At 38.9% G+C, this 23,332-nt stretch overlaps 1 protein-coding gene across 1 annotated transcript in view; it reads right to left on the bottom strand.

Moving 5' to 3' along the window:
- The window catches only part of CADPS (Ca++-dependent secretion activator), a 482,801-nt gene that overhangs the window by 392,324 nt on the left and 67,145 nt on the right, over positions 1–23,332 (bottom strand). The gene's annotated exons all lie outside the window — the stretch shown is intronic.

The raw sequence follows: 23,332 nt of genomic DNA, 5'->3' as shown, positions 1-23,332 counted from the left end.
AGCCTTGCTTTGCCATCCAGCGTTTTTGTTGTTGTTGATACCAAAGTAACCTTCTTACAGGACTGCATTACTCACTCAGTACATAATGGTGAGATCTCTGGTCATTCCCCAGACTGAAAGAATGTAATGTGATACTATTAAAGACCCATCAGCTTCCCTGCTCCCATACCTGCTCAAGGTGATTAAGTTGGTGATAAGAAGGTAAGCACAGTGAGTAGGAAAATGGCAGAGTCAACACTGTTCCTATTTCTCATTGGCCATATTATGAGGTTAAAACAGATGAGTTCTTCAAATCTCTCAAGACCAGCCTTTCCCAGTGCAAATAGGAAAAATATTTTATATATGGATCATCATCAACACTGAACCATGCCCTGTGCATACTGTGTCTTGAGACGTCAGCTAATGATAGCTTGAAATCATCACAATTAGTAAGTCATAAAAAACCAAGCATCTAGGACAAAAAGAAAAACTCTTTTCAAATAGAGAAAAAAAGGGCCAGGAGTGGTGGCTCTAGCCTGTAATTCCAGCACTTTGGGAAGCTGAGGCAGGCGGATCATTTGAGGCCAGGAGTTCAAAACTAGACTGGCCATCATGGTGAAACCCCGTCTCTACTAAACGTACAAAAATTAGCCAGGGTTGGTGGTGCATGCCTGTATTCCCAGCTACTCAGGAGGCTGAGGCACGAGAATCGCTTGAATGTGGGAGGCAGAGGTTGCAGTGAGCCAAAATCGTGTCACTGCACTCTAGCCTGGGGCATAGAGCAAGACTCTGCTTAAAATAAAATAAAATAAAAATAAAGTTAGTTATTTTCTTGTTAACCATTGAAAAAAAGGATGTTATGCAGAAAGCAATGTGAAAGTAGAAACTCTTTTTGGAAATGACTCTTCTAATGTGTGATGTGAGGATGTACCTAAATATTTGATGTGCCTATAAAAATCTCTAATGGTAATTCCAGCATTTGGGGAGGCTGAGGCAGGGAGATTGCTTAAGGTCAGGAGTTCAAGAGCAGCCAGGGCAACGTAGTAAGACCCCATCTCTAAAAAATTAAACACAATGGCTATGTATGGTGTCACATGCCTGTAGTCCCAGCTACTGAAGTAGGAGGCTGAAGTAGGATAATAGCTTGAAATCAGGAGTTTGAGGTTAAAGTGAGCTATGATCATGCCACTGCACTTCAGCCTGGGTGACAACGTGAGAACCTGTCCCTACAACACACACATACACAAAGACACACATACACACAGACACACACACACACACACACACCCCTTCCTAAAATATTGTAAATGATCTTATAAACTTGATTAATCTGCTCTCAGAGGTTTTGAACTGTTTTAAAGAAATTTTCAAAAAAATATAAAGACAAAACTTTTATTGAATAATAACAATAGATTGGCACTAGAAAAGACAGCAATTTGCTAGCAGATGTTTTAAAAATCCTGGAGTAATTGGTGGGTAGAATTGAAACACAGATATCTTGGTATCAAAAGCACAGCCAGCAATGCCCATCTTTCATTTCAATCTAAGGATCTTTCTGAGGCATCTTTTTCAGTTATGATCAAGTGATTTTTTAAAAACCTCAAGCTGGGCATAGCGGCTCATGCCTGTAATCTCAGCACTTTGGAGGCTGAGGCAGGAAGATCACTTGAGCTCAGGAGTTAGAGACAAGCTTGAGCAATATGGTGAAACCCTGTCTCTACTAAAAATATAAAAAATTAGTGGGCCATGGTTGCATGCACCTGTGGTCCCAGCTACTTAGGAGGCTGAGGTGGGAGGATCACTTGAGTCCAGGAGGAGGAGGTTGCAGTGAGCCAAGATCGCACCACTGCACTCCAGCCCGGGTGACAGAACAAGATCCTGTCTCACACACACACGCAAAAAACCAAAAGCCTCACAACTGTGCCTTTGAGTTACTAATTCAGAAAGCCTGAAACAAAAATTTTCAAAAATAGTAATGCATATTCAAGCATATTTTTGATTAAAATATTATTTCATTTTCATGAGAGTGAAAACACTTTCATACCATTGATAAATATAATACAACCAAATCATTATTTTATCTATGACTCACCCTTTTAAATGTATACTTTTATCTATATTTTTCCTTGCATAGTATATTAGCATAATACTAGTTATTAATAAATGAGTGCAAAGAAGAAGGTATCCTCAAAATGTTTTACTGACAGGATGTGTGTTCAAAATAGCTTGGAAACCATGGATACAGCGATTAAGGGTCTTCATTTTGGAATTGGACTGCTTAAGTTTGAATTTTGAATCTATTGTGGCCTTTGGACAATAGTTTGGCTTGTCTAAGCCTCAGTTTGTCTAAAAGACAGGTATATTAATAGTATCTGCATTGTGACTGTTCAAAAGATTAAATGCGATAATAGTGAAGTTGTAGCTGTGTCTCTGGCACATGGTAAGTATACCATAATGTTAGGTACTATCACCATAATCATTATCATTGTCCTCATCCTTGTCATCGTCATCATCATCATGAAATCAAGCTGTCTGGTCACAATCATTTATGTTCTAAATATAATAATAAAATATAAGTAATCTTCAATGTGTCTTTAATGTGTTTCTCACAGTTGCATAAAAAATGTCATACTTATTTTGGCAGTTTTATTAAAGGTACAGCTGTTCAACTAGGTCAGATGTCCCTCAAGGCCCGCTTGAATGATGTGATAAGAACACACCACACAGTCAAATCTGAAATAACTGAAGGGCAGACAGTGAATGCAATACCTTTTCTAATTAGATACCTCCCTTAATTATTTACAAAGTGCATGAATAAAAACTAAGAGGGTCTTGGAATAAATCGGGCAGGACATAGGCCAAGTACTTCTCACCATATGTATCCTCCCTTCAGTTTCCTCTAGGGTTCTGTTTGTGTGGCTGAATCCCTAGTTTTTCTCAAGTTTTCTCAGATAAAAACAAACTGAGTTAAGAAGAGGTTGAGAAAAGCACACACTTTACCAGGAAGTCGGTGACCCATGGAAAGTTACACACTTCTCAATGTCTAGATCTTAAATAAGATCGTAAATAAGGTCTTAAATGATCTTAAATAAGATCCATGCCTTCAATCCACATGTTTTAAAGACGTATCAGAATGACCTTGGGACCCCACACCGCTGTATTTGTAAAATTTGCAAAGCTATTGTATGTATACTTTAGTCCCTGTTTTAGCTTTTGATGTGATATTACTTTTTGGTAGGGATTTCCTGTAGACAGGGTCTTTCTTAATTTATGGGATTATTAGCGTATTTTCAATCAGATGACTTCTCTATTTGAATAAACTGCTGTCTTGCCCCTCTTTTTGTACTCTACCAGACAGCTAATAAATATGGGCAAAATAAATATCTCCTTATAAAGGAAAGCAGGATTTTGCCCATATATTTTTCCAAGAGGATTTTAAAAATAAACTCCACTGAACTTTAAATTTGAAAGACTAAGGGCTTAGGGTATTTTTCACTCATCTTAAATAGGACTGCAAATAGGAAACAGAGTTCCAATATTAATCTGGTTCCATACTCAATGCTGGTGATTTCAAAGACATTCTTTCAATGATCACAAAAATATGTTCTCCCTGATTTTTTGCTGAGAGCAGGTATTAGTTTCTGAATGATTGATTTTATTGGCCAGATTGTGGTGGTTCAAAGCACAGATTTTGGCATCAGATGGAACTGGTTTCTGGTCACATGTCTGCAGTTCCCAGCTGTATGATCCTAGACAAATAAATTCAAATTCTAGGAAAAATAGCACCTATATTCATGGTTGGATTAAATGAGTTAATGTGTATAAATGCATATGACCTGGTCAAAAAAAGCACTTGTTATATGTAAACTTCCATCAGCATCATGATGAGCATTATTATCACCAGCACCATTTGCATGATTACCATGAAGTAGTCTGACACTTTAAAGTGGAAATGGAGATGCCTTGGTTAAAATTTCAGTTCCAACATTTTTCTGAATCTCTAGCACACCAGAAGCACTTACTGTGCAATTTGGGGTCTCATTTTCTCCAAGCAGAAAATGGGCTCAATAAAACCTGCTGAAAGATTTCCCCAGTTGGTAAGCCCAGCAAAATCAAATGCACGAATATATCAGAATTTGGAAGCAAATGTCAAGTCCGTAAAACAGAACTGTGGCAACATAAAACTGACACATATTCATTCTCAGTCACTGGTGTTTATGAAGTTCTAGTATCAATGGTGACTGTCTGAGCTAGAGTTGGTGCCAAGAGCTTTATATGCACTATCCTAGGCGTTCTTCTTGTCAATCCTGAGAAATAAGCACCGCTATTACAAGTGAGGAAACCAAGACTTAAGGAGACTGAGGAACATGTCCAAAGTCACACAGCCAGAATGGAAGAAGACTCCAAGTTCCAACCTAAAGCCAATGTTCTTAACCCATTATATAGTCACCCCAAAAAGGGAGTAGGAGTATGTGAGTCTAACCAGCACACTTAAAGCATTTTATTGAAAATGGCAGGCCTGTTAGCATTTTCCTTGTTTTTCATAAATTTAATAGTATTTTGCTCAGGCTACTTTGCCCCAGTATGTTGTTCTTCGAGACTCAGTAAATATCAATTGACAGCAAGGAAGAAGTTTTACAAATATACTGGCAAAAAAGCGGGGAGGGGTACAGAAGCCAGCTTCACACTGAACGTGTTCCAGAGATATTCAACAACAGAAGTAATCCATATGAGAAAACAAAGGAAGTAGCTGCGAGTCTTTCAAAAGTTTTATGTTTATTCCTAGACATAGTTTCAAATAAACCTATCAAAATATTGTGGTGCAGTGAGAATGTGAATAATAATAATGCCAAAGAAAGTAATAACTGTAATTAACATGTATCAAGCCTCATTATGTGCTAGGCTCTTGGCCAAGCCCTTAACATATGTTTTCCTGCTCTCATTCCCTTCAACAAACTTTTATTGAGGACCCACTATGTGTTTGGTCCTATTCTAAACTCTGTGAAATAGAACCTTGGAAAAATAGCCACAGTCCATGTTCTCAGGGAGTTTACTTTTATATATTGTCTTTTAGATACATGAGTACAAGCTTTTTGGAAGAAAATTTGAAACTTTGCATCAGAAGGCTTAAAATCCTTTAAAATATTTGATTTTTGATATCATCATACAATGAAATAGTACTTCAGACACTAGAAATGATTTAGAATTTTATGAAATAATGCAGGAAAATGTTCATAAAGAATATGCAACATATATTTTTATTAATTATGGACACAAAAAAAATAAGGCTACATAATCACCAACTTTATAGTAGTATCTCTGAATAACTGAATTGTGGGTGATTTATATTTTATGCATTTTTATTCATTTTTTTCTAAATTCCTATGATGAATAAGTACTACTGATACAAGATAAATTACTTTATAAATATTGTAGCCTTATTCATTTCTGTTCCAGACAATTTGTTCTGAAATCTTATGTCTCCATGAATATTTGTTTCTGAATCTAATGTCTCCATATATATTTTGAAAGAGTACAAGGAAATGGAAGTAAACAGTGCTATATTTCAGTGATCACTGTGTCATTTAGAGGCAAAGAGTACAGTGGGGAGTCACAGAATTAGATTCATACTAGTTTAGCAAATATCATTTTGCACCTAGGACCAGCTCTAACTACCAAGAACTTCAGATTACATCTCCTGTTCGAGCCTTCCTTTACCCATCTATAAAATGAAAGGACTGGAAAAAGTGATTTTTAAGGATATTGTCAATGATCAAAAGTCATTTTCCTTGCTCTGTTGACAATGACTATGGCTTCTAGACCTTTGGGCATTCATGGAAGTTCAGTCCTTAACAAAGCTACATATGGAGAAAATCCACATTGTGATTCAAAGGGACCAGAGAGTGTCTACTTGCAGATACACCCTCATATATTTTCTGAGTCTAATTAGAACATTTTCAATAAAGTTCTGGTGCTTTTGTCACTGTCGTGATAATTTTGTGTTATTTTAAAAATGGCGACTTTTTTTTTTTTTCCTTAAGCTTGGCTAAGTAAAAAAAAAAAAAATATGTATTTATCAGTATTCTTTGTGCAGTATTTCTGTTTCCCATCAAATGTTCAGGTGACTTACACATGAATAGGACAAAACAAGAGGGGAGACAAAATTCCAGGTCAATTAAATGAGATATGAATGGAATTGGCAATCTTAAAGCAGATTCTTTTTCTATACTCACTGAATATTCTATAACAGTGTAGTCCAATGGGACGTTTTGGAATGGAAAAAGTGCTCTATATCTGCACTGTATAATATGGTAGACAATAGCTACATGTGGTTAGTGAGTGCTTGCAGTATGACTAGTGTGAATGAAGAACTGAATTTAATTTCAATTAATTGAAATAGCTACCTGTGGCTAGTGACTACCCCATTGGGCAGCTCAGGTTACAGCCTTGCTATACAGAATATGGCTCATGGGCCAGCAGCATCAGCATTATCTGGGAATGACTAGAAATGCAGAATTGTTAGAAATGCAGAATCTCATTCCCTATTGTAACCTACTAAAACAGAATCTGCATTTTAACAAGATCCCCAGGTGATTCATATGAAAACTCATGTATGAGAAACATTGCTCCAGAGAAAATTGCTCAACTTTCCATTTCAATCAAGCAACCAGTTGATCTTTCAATAAGTCAGCAGGTACCAGTATCTGCTCATGGCACCAGGCACTGGATAAGTCACAGCAGGAAAACAGAAAAGATTTAGGAATGTGCACTATGCAGTACAACATGGCAGATAAGGCAATTACCTTGGGGTCAAACTGTTCTGGCAATGCCTTTCCTAATGTGTTACCTTAAGCAAGATAGTTTACCTCTCTGTTTCCCCATCTTTTAAACAGAAACAATCTGTGAAGATTAAATTAGATAATGTACTTTAAGTGTTTAGTACATGCCTGGCATACAGCATGCACCCAATAAATCCTCATTTTGCTGTTGTTTTACTTATCAAGGCTCTTATAATGAAACTGCAGGAGATTCACATCCTTAAACCAGCTGGACCTTTGCAGAAGATGAGGGTATTAACTACAGCCTATGCTGAAAAGATGCTGAATCTTACGTGGCTTCATTCTCCAGGAATGCTCCACTTTAATCAATATCAGCATGTAGGAAGATAAAGCACCTCAGTACGGATATATTGTTCATTAAATAAAGGTCACAGGTGCTGGAGAGGATGTGGAGAAATAGGAACACTTTTACACTGTTGGTGGGACTGTAAACTAGTTCAACCATTGTGGAAAACAGTGTGGCGATTCCCCAAGGATCTAGAACTAGAAGTACCATTTGACCCAGCCATCCCATTACTGGGGATATACCCAAAGGATTATAAGTCATGCTGCTATAAAGACACATGTACATGTATGTTTATTGTGGCACTATTCACAATAGCAAAGACTTGGAATCAACCCAAATGTCCATCAGTGACAGACTGAAGAAAATGTGGCACACATACACCATGGAATACTATGCAGCCATAAAAAAGGATGAGTTCGTGTCCTTTGCAGGGACATGGAGGCAGCTGGAAACCATCGTTCTCAGCAAACTATCGCAAGAACAGAAAACCAAACACCGCATGTTCTCACTCATATGTGGGAATTGAACAATGAGATCACTTGGACACAGGAAGGGGAACATCACACACCAGGTCCTACTGTGTGGAGGGGAGAGGGGGGAGGGATAGCATTAGGAGATATATCTAAATGACAAGTTAATGGATGCAGCACACCGACATGGCATATGTAATACATATGTAACAAACCTGCACGTTGTGCACATGTACCCTAGAACTTAAAGCATATAAAAAAAAAAGGTCAAAAGAGAATCAATTCATGTGACTCATGAGTGTGTTTAACTTTTTTTTTTATTGAGATAGGGTCTTGCTCTGTTGCCCAGGCTGGAGTGCAATGGTGTGATCACAACTCACTGCAGCCTTGACCTCTCAGGCTCAAGCGATCCTCCCACCTTAGCCTCCCAAGTAGCTTGGACTACAGGTATGCACCCCCATGCCTGGCTAATTTTTAAATTATTTTGTAGAGACAGGGTCTTACTAAGTGGCCAGGCTAGTTTCAAACTACTGGGCTCAAGTAAAGCTCCCGCCTCAGCCTCCCACAGTATTGGGATTACAGACATGAGCCACTGTGCTCAGCCTTGTTTAACTTTCAAATGTCATGTCCTCTGCCACAGGACCTTAGTATGTTCTCTGAATTAAATCCCACATTACAATTAATTTACTTAAAAAACTTATTTTTTATTTTTTAGAGACAAAGTCACACTCTGTCACCTAGGCTGGAGTGCAGTAGCAAAATCATAGCTCACTCTAACCTTGAACTCCTAGGCTCAAACAATCCCCCTGCATTAGCTTCCCAAGTAGCTAGGACTACAAATCCATGCCACCATGCTTGGCAATTTGTTTTTTATTTTTTGTAGGGACAGGGTCTTACTGTATTTCTCAGGCTGGTCTCAAACTCCTGGCCTCAGGTGATCCTCCTACCTTAACTTCCCAAAGTGCTGGGATTACAGGCATAAGTCACTGCACACAGCTTACAAATATTTATTGATAACATAGTTTGGGGAGAAGGTTTAAGGATGGATTCTGCAATCAGACTTCCTGGATTGGAAGCCCAGTTCTGCCACCTAGTAGCACATTTTAAATCTTTTCTGTACCTGAGTCTCTTCATCTGTTAAATGGGAAAACCACAGTCATGCATGACCTTTTAAAACACTGCCTAAAGGTTGTCAGCATAAGAAGTGTTTGGAAGTACTTTTCTTCACAAATTAGTACTACCCCTACTTTGCTCAGCTTTCAGACCAAATGCTGCAAGAACTTATGAATGCCAAGTGACAACAAGTATTTATAATGCTTGTGAAACATTAACAAACACAATTTAATATGGTGTAGAATGTGGCACCACTATTTATTTAAAATAGGGTCCTTTTGGTATTCTCTGTAACTGGATCTTCTTCAAAGGAATCCAAAACAGACCTGAATTATACACAATCAGTTTCAGCAGAGCTGTTGACCAAATTTATCCATGAACTGAATTAAAAACAAAAACAAACAGAAGAGTTTGGAGGAAGACATTCAGCATTTGAGCTAATATGTGCAGGAGATCACTCCATTAAGCATCATTTCTCATTTTGCAGCATCACAGTTAAACCAGAATGTGGACTTTTGATATAAACCATTGCTGGAAAATGACTGTATCAAGTAACTGGGTTCTTTCCTCTGACTCATCCTAACCCCAGCTACAGAAAACCAGTTATCACATATTGATTAGGGATGGGGTTATTTTTGGAGGGTAATTAATCTGCTTTTAAAGAGAACTAATAGTTACATTCATGGAATTTCACGTACAATTTTTTAAAAATTGAAACCATCAAGCATATGGTGTGTGTGTGTGTGTGCATGTGTGTGTGCGTGCATGCATGTGTGTGCATGTATACTTATTTGTTTGATGATTTTGTTCTTCAAAATCATTGTTATAAATTGCAGATAATACTGTGGAAAATCCCTAGAAAAGAAAGAGTTCCAATTAACGTTGAATTTGTTGTTGGGACCTGTGGAACTCCCTGGGGTATCCTACAGACAAGAAGTCCAGGCAAAACTAAAGACCCTTGGGCTTCCCACTCAATTATCCCTCACCCTATCAAATGAACAAATAAATAAAATATACAATCAAAATCTGCCAAGATACACATGTGAATAAATGGTCTAGCGGAATCCAGTGATAACTCTAATTTAAATAAAAAATATGACGGAATGATGAGTAACAGCTTGGGCTCTAAAATCAGTCTGGGTTCAATTCCAAGCTTTGCCAGTGACTACTAACCATGAAACTTTGGCGCATGATATAAAGCCTCTGAAATTTTCGTATGTGTAGAATGCAGATAACAATTGTGTCAACTAGATACATTTGTTATAATAATTAAATAAGTAGTGATGGAAGCTTGCATTTACATCAGCATGTATGAAGTGCTCCTTTAAGCACTTTTTGTATATTCCCTAGTTACCCCTCACAGTGGTCTACAGGATATGCAGTTTTCTCCCCCGTCTCCACTATACAGATGAAGATATAAATGCACATATATTTAGTAACTTGCAGAAAAACAACAGAGCTGGTAAGTGGAACAGGTAGTATTTGAACTCAGTAGGCCGGACTCCAGAGCCCACATGTAAACCATACTGCGTGAGATGTTTGATATAGTCACAGGTATTTAGTAAATAATCATAATCAGTAAATATTAGCTATTCTTGTTATTGTATTTATGGTAGATGGTAATGAAAAATATAACAAAAACTATTGCTAATGTCCCTCATTCCATCATCTTTTTTCCCTAAGGATGGGAGGGTCCTGCGGATACATTTCTGTGGGCTAGAGAATCTGTTGTTCATGTTTGCAAGACAGAGGCAAGGTGGTAAAAAAAAATGCAAGAGCTCTTCCTGATGAGTATTCTGGTTTCAGCAGTTTAGGTAAAGAATTTTCAAACATCTAATTTTTCCCTTCTCTTGCACATTAGTTTGGAGAATGTGGATGCCAGTAATTATCCTGCGGTAGGCTCTCATTCAGATCGCCATCTCTTTGCCAGAGCACTATGGGTTCTCAGGGGGCCTTTCTCTGCAGGCTGCTGAGCCCTTTTTGTCTCAGAGCTACCCACAAGCCACTCATGTTTACTGACATCTTCCTAAGAACTCAGACTCTCCATCTCTCTTGATGGAAAACGGCCATGTAATTAAAGATTTCTATATACTAATAGATCTCCTCTTCCTCAGAATCTTGAATTCTGTCTCACTGCAGGGCCTTTGTGCACACTAGGATACTCTCCCACCAGCTCTTGGCAAAACCTTCTCACCCTTCTGTTATTTTTGAAATCATCGTCCCTAAAAGGCTTGCTCTTCCTAATCTAAACCTTTTCCATTACAACCCTTTCATCACCCTCACTTTTTCTATTTCCTCAGGATACTTACTATTAAAAAATACTCTTGTTAGCATATGCCCCAGATGTAAGCTCCATGAGATAGGGCCCTTGTTTTTCTTGTTCGTCACTGCACATTCTATCTTAGCATGTGATGCTCAATAAACATTAAATCAACAAATACATAAATTTGCTTCTCCTTACATTAGCTGGATTCTTCAGGCTGTTCTTGCTTACTAAGGCTTGTATTTTTAAGGTCCATCCTACTTTACCAACTTTCTGTTTCAGGTTCTTCTTCATAGGCCCTCATTCATTCAGTCATTCAACAAATATTGAGTGCCCACAAAGTGTCAGACATTGGGGGTCAAAGAGGAATAAAACACATTCTGGCCCTTGAGGAACTTTGAGTCTCTTGGGCAGGGCACATGTGGACAGATGATTTCCACAGAACCTTCTGTCTACCACGGGTATTACGGAGCACAGACGGGCTCCTAACCAGACTTGGATAGTAGGGAAAGGCCTCCTGCAGGACATGAAAAAGGAACTGATTGCAGAAGGATCAATGGGAGGTAAGTGAGAAAACTGGGACCATATTCCAGGTGGAGGGAACAACCTCAGCAGGGGTACAGAAATCATGATGGTGGGGTCACTCTAAATGATTAAATGTTAGATAGTTAAGTGTGAGGAAGGGATGGCATAGGCCAGGTCATGGAAAGTCTTGAATCATGTGCTAAAAAGCTTGAATGTGATCCTACAAGCACTGGGAGCTATGAAGCCTTTATTCAGGAAAATGAAGGCATTATGTCATTGGATATTTTTTTTTTTAAGAGACAGGGTCTCACTACATTGCCCAGGCTGGAGTGCAGTGGCTATTCACAGGTACAATTCCACTACTGAACAGCACAAGAGTTTGACCTGCTCTGTTTCTGATCTGAGCCAATTCATCCTCCCTTAGGCAACCTGGTGGTCCCTGCTACCAGGAAATAACCACATTGACGCTGGATTCAGCATAGACACCAATTGGCATAGTGCACTACAGCCTAGAGATCTTGGGCTCAAGTGACCCTACTGCCTCAGTCTCTGGGGTAGTTTGGAACACAGGCACAAGCTACCATGCTGGGGCTTATTTGAATTTTTAAGAAGCATGCTTACAACTTCCTTTTCTTGAGCTCATGAATGGCAGCAATTTGCACCTGGTCAAGTTAAGAAAAAGGATGATGAAATCCATGAAGGAGTTACATAAGACAAATGATGCATTAAAAAGACATTAAAAATTTTTCCGGAGAAGGCATATAGCAGAGAGAGTCTAGGCATGGGCATAATTGCAACTCTTATTTATATGGGCATCATTTGCTTAAATTAAGAGATGATTTCACTGATTGGAAACCATTTCTGATTCAACTTAAATGACCTGCCTAGATATTTTATAACCATTCAGGATCAGCATATTTGCAGATAAGCCAGACTACTTAATAAAATGTGTGTTTTAGTGCTGCAGAGAGAAAAAAATTGAATAATTGTAGGAAATGTTGGAATAAAAAAATGCGTGACTGAAATTCCTTGGGTAAACAAACTATTGCTCTGAAAACACTGCTTCCCATAATTTAGTATTTAGTAATCACCTACTAATTAAATAAATGCTAGAATATTTCTAAGCTTAAGTCATCATCTTTCTTAAAACTGTAAGCATGCTTACATTTACAATTTCACCAACTGGATATTTTTTCCTTTATTCTAAGAGAAAGAGAGAAGTGAGATGGCTCTGAGACAGCCTGGAGAAATTAATGCACAGAGCTAACCTGTATTATCCAACCCAAAAGTTTGTCTCCCAGAAAATCAGTTTGAGATACTCTATGGTTTTTTTTCCTCAGGAAATGTCCATGAAATAGCCCTTTAACTCCATTCTTTTCTTGAGAGATGACAGTTACGTTTCTTCTGTTCTTTCTTATATAGGGGGCCCACAAATTGTATCCCGTGACTATGCTTGGTTTCCTCATGGGTGGAGACCAAGTCTTGCCTTCTGTATGACTGCTCCTCTCCCAGCACTTTGCATGCAGTAGATGCTCATAAAATATTTAATGAATAATGAATGAAGTATTCAATCAACTCTCACTCCACTTTGTCTTCTGTTTGATAGAGAACATAGATATTTCCAGAAAGGCAAATTTAAAAGATTTCCTGATCATGTCCTTTGCAGGGACATGGATGGAGCTGGAGGCCGTTATCCTTAGCAAATGAATGCAGGAGCAGAAAAACAAATACCACATGTTCTCACTTGTAAGTGGGAGCTAAATGATGAGAACACATGGGCACATAGAGAATAACAACACACAATGGGACCTGCTGGAAGGTGGAAGGTGGGAGGAAAGAGAGGATCAGGAAAAATCACTAATGGGTACTAGGCTTAATACCTAGGTGATAAAATAATCTGTGCAACAGACTCCCATGACACAAGTTTACCTATGTAACAAACCTGCACTTGTACCCCTGAACTTAAGTTAAAAAATAAAAAAATAAAAATAAAAGGTTTCCTGAAAGTAATCTATAACAAAATAATCTTTTGAGACTGAAAAATGTAACACATCTATTTTTTAGAAACCACCATGAAGAAGAATAAATGCAAAACTTAATGTTTGACATTCATTCATTCATGCATTCATTCATTCAACAAACACTGAGCATCTCCTGTGTTCCAGGCACTATACTTGGAGCTGTGGATACACAAGTGAGTATGACAGACATGGCAGATAGACAATATACAGGTAAGCATTAAGTAAACATTCCAGATTGAGATAAATGCAATGAAGCACATAAACAGTGTGATGGCTAATATTGAGTGTCAACTTGATTGGATTGAAGGATGCCAAGTATTGATTCTGGGTGTGTCTGTGAGGGTGTTGTCAAAGAAGATTAACAGTGGAGTCAGTGGACTGGGAAAGACAGACCCATCTTTAATCTGGGTAGGCACCATCTAATCAGCTGCCAGTGTGACTAGGATAAAGCAGGCAGAAGAACGTGGAAGGACTTGATTTGCTGAATCTTCCAGCCTTCATCTTTCCCCTGTGCTGTATGCTTCCTGCCCTTGAACATCAGACTCTAAATTATTCAACTTTTGGACTCTTGGACTTACACCAGTGAAGGCTGCACTGTCAGCTTCCCTACTTGTGAGGTTTTTGGGACTTGGACTGGCTTCCTTGCTCCTCTGCTTATAGATGGCCTATTGTAGGACTTCACCTTGTGATGGTGTGAGTCAATAATCCTTAATAAACTCCCCTTCAGATACACATCTATCCTATTAGTTCTGTCCCTCTAGAGAACACTCATACAAACAGGGAGATGAAATTGCTACTCATCTTTTAAAGTTCAGCCCAAATGTTGCCCCTATGAAGTTTCCCTCAATATCCCTAGGATGTGTCAGGTACTTTTTCCTGCTTCCTGTCATTAATCTTTCTACATAGCTTCTTTACACAATGTTTCACTTTGTATCCCAGTAACAGGCTTGTCAATATTTATACCATATTATGAACGAGGATCTCACATGTAGTAGACATTCACTAAGCAATTGTTGAATAAAGAATGAATGACCTGTAATGGCTCTTAAAGCAACAGAAGCTCCCAAGTACTGATGGAGAATCCCCTGCCATGAGTCTCTGTAGACATCAGCAGATATTTTGGCATGAACTTCAGGAGCCATTCCTAGTGTTATCCTATAGAGCTGCTTGTCCAAGCTTTACCTGATGGTCATCTTCGAGCACCCTGTTGTGATGACCCTCCTCTCGACAGCATATGTGCATCATGTGTGCCTAATTTGCCTATGTTCTCCAGGAGAAGAGCAGTGCTTCACAGATTGTCCACCACTGTTGACAGCACTTTACTTGGTTGCTCTGAGGAACTGTGCCTTTCTTAAATAAAAAGGTTAAGACCCAAATGAGGGGGTTACTGGTCCAGAGGTAACTCTAGATTCTAGCTTTTGTAGCCGAGGGTGCCTCTGTCCAGTGTTAGTCATATAGCCTGTTGGTATGCTTCAACTCTGGAGGCAGACTACCTAGATACAAATCGGCTCTGTCACCCACTTTCTCAACAGGTTCACCTATGAAACACTCTTCCTTGATATCTTGGTAAGAAAAATTATACCTTCACAGACCAATTCTAAATTTATCTCTATTTTTAAATAACTTGTTTCCTCTATGGAATATATTCAGATGCAAATACATTTTATCAAGCAGCAAGATAATGTTACAATTTTACAGGCACAAATTCTAGAGTCAAATCAACCCGCACTCCAGTGTTGGCTCTTCCAGTTTCTGTGTATGTGGCCCTGGGGCATTTGCTTAACCTCTCTGAGCCTCAGCTATTTTTTAATGTATAAATGTAGATAATACTATATAATTTGGGGTTTATAATGGGGTTGAATGAGATTAGGTATGTAAAGGGCTTGATCATGCCTGGGAAATGGGAGCTCAATAAATGTTAGCTACTGCTACCACCACCACCACCACCACCATCACAGTTGGGAAGTGATTATCCATGATATTTCTACATTTCTTGGGACCACTTTCATTCTTGACTGTCCTTTCAAGGATATTTACATGTCAAACCGTCTTGGAAAATAGAGATAGAGCTTCTCTGCAGGGCAGAGGGAAGATGTGTTTCCTGACTAGGATAATAAGGATAATGTTTCTCTCCAGACTGAGCAGGTTTGCTAGCAGTACCTTATAAGACTGGGCTTTCCTAAGCTCAGGGTTCCTTAACTGTCACACAGACCCACACTGTTTGTGGTATCTGTCTGGGCTTCTCCAAGTTACCCCCCAGGACTTGGGGAACAGGGAAGATGGGTGCCAACAGAAAGCACATGCCTTCTGCTGTGCTGTGAGTAGGACAGTCCTTTGTCACTTTCACAGGAGTTTTGTGTCATCTGCCAGCATTTAGGAAGGTCAGTGGAGTAAAATTGTAGACCCTTCTCAGTTCCTTAAAATGATAGTCATCATCAGTATTACCATCATCATCATCCTCATCCTTTTGGGTGACAAAAATGTTGAAAGCAAATATTAAAGTCATCATCCTAAGTGAAACTGGTTGTATGGTTCAGGGGTACCATTCCCTGTGAAGGTACTAATCATTTGACTTTAATATATAGACTATGACTAATTTATTATATGCTCTTCCAGAATCATGTAGAAAAAATGAAAACTAAATTTACTGGGAAGATATTTTAAATGTGAGTTTACTGTGTGTTTACTGAATGTGAGTGAACATGACTTGTTAAATATAGAAATATGTTTAAGTTATAGATTACAGATTTGCATTATCCTTGTTAATATAAACATGTTCATTTATTTCTGCTGGTTTTGAAGGCACAGATTTCAAAATCAGAGCCACCCATGCAATTTGGTATATATATTGTTGTGTCATGATTTTGTTAAATGTGTTTCTTAATATACTTTTTATCTATGTCATTTTAGTTAAATGGTTTGGAATAAACCAAAACAACAAAAAGATTAAAACATCTCTCCCAGAAAACTCATTTACAAAACATTCTTTCTCAATGTCTTAGTAATAAAACAATTTTATACCTAGAGCCCCCAATTTAATTTTCCTTCTTTCTATTTTTATAGAAAACCCTTATTTTCCCTTCAGGGGAAAACAGAGCTTAGCTATATTTGTTAAGGTGGTAGGCTGGGGTAGATGGTAAGAGTAGAGTCAAGTCAGTCAAATGGATCTTGATTTAAGTCCTGTTTTCCCCACTTCCTAGTGCAGTGACTAACCTTGGACTATGAACCCATTTCTTCATCTGTAAAGTGAGCATTATACCACAAACCTTGAAGAGTTACTGAGAAGCTTAGCAGGTAGTGCTTCAAGAACGCTAGTTAAATATGAGCTTATAAAATAAGAAAAGAAAGAACAGATGATCTACTCCATAAATGCCACTGATGCAAGAATTTTTTGGCAGATTTAAAGTTGAATTAGAAATAATCCCTGCCCCACAACTGTTCTTTGGTTTTATGCCTTTGGCTTACTCTGAAAGATTAAAAAAGAAATAAGCACATAGAATTTCTATTTATTTGCCACAGGGATGATGTTAAAGATATTGTCTCCTGTATTTCTCAGTGAGACTTCAATGAAAACCCAGGAAAAACATGATTTCATGTATAAGGTCCCAGATAATTTTGTCTTTCCTTAAGGAATTTTTATGCTTTTATTCATGAAAAATAGAATGTGACTTTCCTGTTGCACTGTGGCTATCAGGAAGTCGTAAATTAAATCTGTGGTTCCATGTTTAACATCCAGCAAATTAGATATTGTTTGATTTTAATTTGATATTAATAACCATAATAGTAGCTACCACCTAATTAATACCAATAATGTGCCAGGTGTTGTTCACAAATCATCTGTAGTCCTAAACTGACCTGTGAAGCAGGTGCCATTACCCCGGTTTACAGATAAAAAAAAAAACAGGCTCAGCTGAGTGAAGCTACTTTGTTCAGGGTCACACATAAGGTGAAGCTGAGATTTAAATCCAGGTAGTTCTGACCTCAAAATGTATGTTCTTTCCACAGTTTTAATCACCAAGCTTGTCTAGATTTCCCTGAATCTCAATTTTTTTCTTTATAGTTATTTTGTTGGTCACAATCGTGCAGACATCACTCTTTGTTTTAACACGCTTTGCTTGTGTTAAAACATTGTTTTGTGGCTTCTATCCAGTGAAGTCTTTGCGAGGAGAAAGATTCAGATTGGCAACTTTGCCTCCCAAAGTTGACCTATGCAGCAAAAGTCTGTTCTATGTAAGCAAATAACATGTATCAGTGGAACGTGATTAAGCCACAGGACACATAAGGCCAAGCCAAATTTTGACTATAACCTAGTATTATGGGGTGTGGACAGTGCATCATGATGCCAAATTAAGACACACACACACACATGTGCACACACAAACCCACATGCCTGTAAAACACACTCTCATGAGTTTCTTGAAATATTGCCCAAAAATTCTGCACCTACAAAACCAGCTTGTCTGCTGGCTCTTTGTACATGCTGTACTCTTTGCCCGGAATGTTTTCCTTCTTACCACTTTCTTTACCTAATTCACTTCTACTCATCCTTCAAATCTCTGAACAGCCTCCACATTCACTGAGCCACCCCCAACTCACCCCTCTTCAAGATTAGGTCAACCTCGCCTAATCTCTAGAACAGGTGCCCAACATCTTCAAAGTGACAGACACCTAAAACATTTTAATTGAATGAATCAATGAATCTCTGGCTGATGGATTTTTGATGGGGGTCGATTTAGAGACCCTGGATGAAGACAGTGGTTTCAAAGTGAAAAGAGCTCAAAATATACCTTTAAAATCCCAGGTATAAATGAATTGAATGAATAAACAAACACTGATGGGTTACTTATCCAGTGGACATTCATAATGCTTGACAACTTCACAGTTTTTCAAATCAAGAATCTGAAGTTAGTTCACTATGGTGTACAATCTTTTCCAAGGGTTACTAAGCAATTCCCAGCCATCCTTCTCTTTCCTACTATTCTCTGGTGTAGTTCAGAATGCTGATCCAGAGAAAAGAGGCACTCTTCTGTGTCCCCAAATAGGTCATCGCCAGTAATACGTCCGCACTGCTAAGAGGCACTAGTTCTCAGACTCAGATGGCAGTCACCTAGTAGTGCTGAGTGGACTTTTGAGATGAGCAAGAAGAACACTTAGGAAAGGACAGGGCTGAGGCAGAGAACACTGGCCTCTTCTATGCTTTGCCTCCTCTTAGCAACCTCCACTCTTCTGCCTTCCAGATGTGTTTTAATGCATAGGAGAACTGAACCACGCAACTCCACATTGCTACACCTGCTGGGTGATTTATTGAGGGGGTAGACCTGTAAGATCAAGTATCAACTAGCTGGGGAAGGAAAGAAGCCTTGCTCTGAGATGACTGATCCTTGAAAACACAGAGAAAACTTATTAAAGAGTCTGTAAGACATTAAGGTAGGGTCATTACTGAATAATGACATTTGAGATGCTTTCCTTTTATTTTTTTTCTATTTTGATTTTTTTCTATATAGCAGGGATTCTCAACCAGAGAGGATTTTGCTCACCTCTTCCCCAGGGCTATTTGGCAAAGTCTGGACATGTTTTTTAGCTGTCACAACTGTAGGTGAGGGGGAGACTGCTACTGGCATCTAGTGGGTAGAAGGCTGTGTTGCTGCTAAACATCTCAAAATGAACATGATGGCCTTGCCCCACATGTCAACAGTGGTGAGATAAGAAACCCTACATGTAACTATACGATCCTGGGTTTCTTACCCTCCTTGTGCCTCCATTTTTCATCTGTAAAAGTGGGTATAACAATCATTCTTGTCTCACAAGGTGAATGTGAGTGTTAGCATTGCCATCTGTAAAGTGTTTTCGGCTCATAGAAAAAGCACTCTAAATGTTAACAGATAGTAAGTCACCGTGTAGCTTAAAAATCCTCTCATTTTCCTGAAACACAAGAGGATAACTTTCAGGATAACTTCAAGTTCTTCTCCTGCTGATCTTGTCCTACATCCTCTCACCAGTGAAGCCTCATTTGCCAATTTCTAGTCCCTGAACAGATCCAACTTTTCCCTTCCTTGGGGCCTTTGCCCAGGCTGGTCCTTCTCCCTAGGTACCCTTTTCCCACCTTTCATTTGGAAGGCCTTCTAATGTCACTGGAAAAGTCATTACCTCAAAAAGACTTTTCCTGAGTCTTTTTGCCTCAGTAGGACTCTGATTGTATTTTCTCTGGTGCCTCCCTGCTCCTTGAACAGCCCTGGTCACAATCAGGATGTATTGATTTGTTTGCTTACTTGATGAAGGTCTCCATCCTCCTACATGTGGACAGGGACCTGCTTAAGTCTGTACTGCTTAAGTCAAGGACCACAATAAATACTTGATGGATGAATGAATGGACAGATAAATGAATAAACTGGGGAGCTGGGAAAACTACTCCCCCTTTGAGGTGGAGGAGATGAAACACATAGTGAAGACTCAGAGCCATCTTGAGGCCAAGGGTATTCTGTTTTAATAGCGTTCTCAAGAGGAAAGGCCACTGTTTCCAGGGGCAATTCTGGGTAGAATAGGGCTGAGTTGGGTGATAGGGGTGAGTGGCTGAGAGAGAGGAAATACATTCACATTATGTTGAAGGACAGCCCTTATTTATATTAATGTTTAATTCCACTGACCTAGTTTAGACTCACTAGCTTTATGAGTTTATTTTTGGCTTTTTTTATTTTGGGAAGAGGCTCATCAGAGATTAAAGCTGCAGTAACAACATGTTTCAATATGTTGCTCCCTGGTGATTTGAAACACCTCTAGAAATCGCTCTGCATTGTGTATTGTTGTTGCCTTGCAAATCTATAACATGTATTTGACATAAATGCTTTAATACCGGGTGGCTGTAGTTCCGATTACAACATATCACAGTGATTTATATTTTACATTTATTTATATATTTGTTCATTTACTTGAAATTGTGAAAAGACAAAACCACATAGTGTTGAAATGCCATATACACAGTATGTCCTGACCTTTCAATGGGAAGAGGAGAACAAAAATCTCAAATTTACTGAGAGTGAATAAAGTATAAATAATCATGAATTTTAAGAACCAGTATCAATAAATATAGAGGCCCAACGATGGAAATACAGAGATGAAATCAGTACAGGGAAGGATTTCTCACCTCAGAGCTACTGACATTTTGGGCCAGATAATTCTTTGTTGTGGGTGGCAGTCCTAGGCATGGTGAGATACTGAAGTAGGATTCATGGCTTCTAACCACTACATGCCTGCAGCACTCCCCAGCTGTTACAACCCAGAATACCTCCTGACACTGCAGAATGTTCCCTGGAATGGGGTTAGGGGTCAAAATTCCCCTAGTCGAGAACCACTCACTGTTATTGAGAATTCATTTGCTAACATTTCTGAAGCACTGCTTTCTGTGCCCAGTGTACTGTATCCATCCTCTCAGTTGCTCCTCAAAGGCAACCTGTGAAGTAGGTATTAACCTTATCTCCCTTTGTCTGAGGAAGAAAGTGAGGCTAACTCATTTAGTAACTGCCTTTGATCACTCCATCAGGAAGCACTAAGGGGTTGGTCTGATTTCAAATCTTACCTCTAAACTACTATGCTATTACATAGTGTTTTTCTCAATCTTCATTTAAAGATGAATCGTCTATAGTTTATGAACTGCCTTCAATTAGTTTTCCTTTCCCTTCCTTTCACAGACATGTATCAGCACTAACTATATGTAAAGCAGCTGTACTGACTGAAGGCTGAAGAGGCTCTGCTGCCTACGCTCATTTTACTTCCCTAGATCCATTCTCTTCCCTTTTCCCCTCTGCTCTGCTCAGGGATGCTGATTTCTATAGACTGCTGTAACCAGCTTTCTTGCCTGATGCTTTTCTGTTGAGCTCAGCTAATGAGAGGCATCAGCAGGAGATCAGGGTGGGAAGAGAGAGAGGTTGGAGTATTTAATCTACTGACTCCTTCCTGCCAGATAGACTTTGGCACTTCTCTGTCTAAAACCACAGTTCTTGTTGAGTGGCCTGTCTTTTGTGCTCCAAGCTCTCCCCGGTAACCTCCTCCCCTGCCTCTACAAGCTATGGGCTCCCTGCTGTTGCTAGCCCCAGGGTGTTTCTCCATCCCTTATAGCTTTTCCTTGCTCTGTCCAACCTTTTTTAAATAATCCCTTCATTATGTACCCCTCAATTACCCAGTCTGAGTGAGGCAGCTGTGTTCTGCCAGCTGTGTTCTGCTGTGACTGATACAGAGGAATGAAAGACACTAATAAAGCATGAGAGCCTAACCCTTGCCTGGGAAAATTTGCAAACTATTTGGGAGACAAATTGTTCAGACCAAATAGCTAAAGTAATTACATACTGTACATAGAAAATGTACAGCATACTAACAATAGTAGCAATAGTAAAGACTTTCATTGAGCATCTACTTTAAACCAGGGCATTCAGCCTGGGCAACATAGCAAGACCTCGTCTTCAGTTAAAAAAAGAAAACGAAAAAAATGAGCCGGGTGTTGTGGCATGCAACTGTAACCCTAGTTAGTCAGAAGGCTGAGGCAGGAAGATTGCTTGAGTATAGGAGATCAAGGCTGCAGAGAGCTGTGATTTCCACTGCACTCCAGTCTGGACAACAGAGCAAAATCCTCTCTCCAAATAGATAAAAAGAAACAGGGCATTAAAGTCTTCCTCTCACTTAGTCGTGACAATAACCCTGTGGGGTGTGTGTTACTGGTCCCCTTTATGGTTGAGGAAAAAGGATTAGAGAAATTAGGTAACGTATTTAAGGACATACAGCTAGTAACTGGCAGAGTATGTTACTGAATTTAATGATCAAAGTAGAGTTTAACTAATATTAACCTCAACTGCAACCCAATGTGATTTTTTTTAAAAAAGGAAACAAGCAAGCATTTTTGAGAGAACTGTTTGCAGTTGAAAAGGCACTAATTCAAATGACACTAATTTAGAAATTGTCCTTGCTGAGGCAAGGAATCAGGAACTCTTCCTGAATAAGATTCTGGAATAATTATTTCCTCTCTAATATTTATAGTCTCGGGACAGTGAAGGCTACAGTTTAAAAGGGATCACTTTTTCAAATCAAGGGCTTTGAAATTAAAGATGACTTCAATGAGTCTTTAATTCCTGTATTTTAAAGATAGTTTGTGTTCCTGATATATTATTGCACAAAATGGGTTTATCAGGGAATAAGACAGTTTGACCCAAGCATTTGACCCTGCCATTTCAATGTTATAAATGTCTAAATGTCTTGATTACAAACGTTAATCAGACTTAAATCAACACCAGAGAATCTTCATCAAGGCAGTTGTTTCTTGGACAAATATCAGTAAGCCAATTTAATTTTTTAATCAAATTTCCTTTTTTTTTCTGTATCCCATGCTGGAGAGCAGTGGCACGATCTCAGCTCACTGCAACATCCGCCTCCTGGGTACAAGTGATTCTCCTGCCTCAGCTTCCCAAGTAGCTGGGATTACAGGTGCCCACAATTACACCCAGCTAATTTTTGTATTTTTAGTAGAGATGAGGTTTCACTATGTTGGCCAAGCTGGTCTGAAACTCAGGAGTTCAAGTAATCCTACCTCGGCCTCCCAAAGTGCTGGGATTACAGATATGAGCCACTGAGCCTGGCCATTATTCTTTAATCAAGTTTCTATCCAACACAATAAAATCATTTCCGATTTCTCAATCTTTATTTTTATCAATTATTTTCATAGGGCTGAGCTCATTTTTTGTGAAAATCTTTTTTTTTTTTTTGAGACGGAGTCTTTTTTTTTTTTTTTTTGAGATGGAGTCTCTCTCTGTCACCCAGTCTGGGATTACAGATATGAGCCACTGAGCCTGGCC

This window comes from Colobus angolensis, unplaced genomic scaffold, assembly GCF_000951035.1.
Source record: "Colobus angolensis palliatus isolate OR3802 unplaced genomic scaffold, Cang.pa_1.0 Scaffold26, whole genome shotgun sequence".
In the NCBI taxonomy this organism is placed as follows: Eukaryota; Metazoa; Chordata; class Mammalia; order Primates; family Cercopithecidae; genus Colobus; species Colobus angolensis.
The sequence above is the reverse complement of the archived record's forward strand: the minus strand, read 5'-3'. Positions and strand labels throughout refer to the sequence as shown.